Raw genomic sequence first — 1,358 nt, forward strand, 5'->3', positions numbered from 1 at the left:
CTTCCTCATATCTTACTTGAATCCTCCCTCCGTAGTTTAAATTCATTTGCCTCTGGTTCTAAGCGCAGAGAGACAAGAGTGAATCACTGTGTTCTGAGCAATGACTCTTAAGAGACTTTTATGTCTTCTTCACCATGTGCACTGCAGGCACTGCAAGAGATGGTAGTGTTTCTCAGCTATTAAAAACCACAAAGGCATCAGGAAAGCTGACCACACTGCCCAGTTCTTGCCTCACCCTGGCAAGGGTGCTACAGAATCCAGAAAACTTGACCCTTCTCTGAAACCCACACCGCCACTTAGCTCTACTCAGAGTTCACCGAGGGGGAGAACAATGTGCTCCCATGCCAGATCAAAAGCCCAGGAGGCAGCAGCCACTTTATCTTGTCCTCACTCAGCTCAAGCGGCCCCTCCTCCAGAAAGCCTTCCCTGCCGCAACTCCTCTTCTGGCTGGCAAAGTGCCCCCTTCCTCAGTGCTTTGTCTTATCGCAGCACTTGCCACAGCAACTGAAATTCCAGGCTAACACGTTTGTCTCCCATACTAGACAGGAGGCATCTTGAAGGCAGGGGCCATGGCTTGATGACCTTTGTGCTCCAGGATGGGCCACAGCAGAGTATCTGGCACTTGGCCAGTGGTTCTCAGCAGACTCTGTTAAGCTGAACCTTCCAGGCATGTTCCAAGGATGCCTGGACATTGCACTGGCAGCCCTTCAAGCAGGACACAAATTCCACAACCCCCCAGCTCCACCTTCCCCCATCATGACCACCCCCTGAGCTCCGTAGGGGTCTCTCTGACATACATTCTTTTTTTTTTTTTTTGAGGCAGGATCTGGCTCTGACACCCAGGCTGGAGTGCAATGGTGCAATTTCAGCTCACTGCAACCTCAGCCCCCCAGGCTCAAGCGATCCTCCCACCTCAGCCTCCTGAGTAGCTGGGACTACAGATACATGCCACCACACCCAGCTAATTTTTGTAGAGATGAGGTTTCACCACGTTGACCAGGCCAGTTTAGAACTCTTGAGCTCAAGTGATCTGCCGGCCTCAGTCTCTCAAAGTGCTAGGATTACAGGCATGAACTACCATCCCCAGCCCTGACAGTTTCTCTGAGGGTGTGGGCCTGCAGCCAGACTTCCTGAATTCCAATCCTGGCTCTGCCACTTTCTAGCCATGTGATCTTGGTCAAGTTATTTAAACTCTTGATGTCTCTTATGTCTCTATTTCTTCACCTGAAAAATTGGTATAATATCTCATAGGTCCTGTGAGGATTCCACAAGCTAATCCATGTGAAGTACTTGGAAAGGGTCCGACCCCTCTGTCAGTGCCACAATGATTATTTCCCAAGCCTATTCCTTCACAGAAA

This window comes from Hylobates moloch, unplaced genomic scaffold (assembly GCF_009828535.3).
Source record: "Hylobates moloch isolate HMO894 unplaced genomic scaffold, HMol_V3 SCAFFOLD_10, whole genome shotgun sequence".
In the NCBI taxonomy this organism is placed as follows: Eukaryota; Metazoa; Chordata; class Mammalia; order Primates; family Hylobatidae; genus Hylobates; species Hylobates moloch.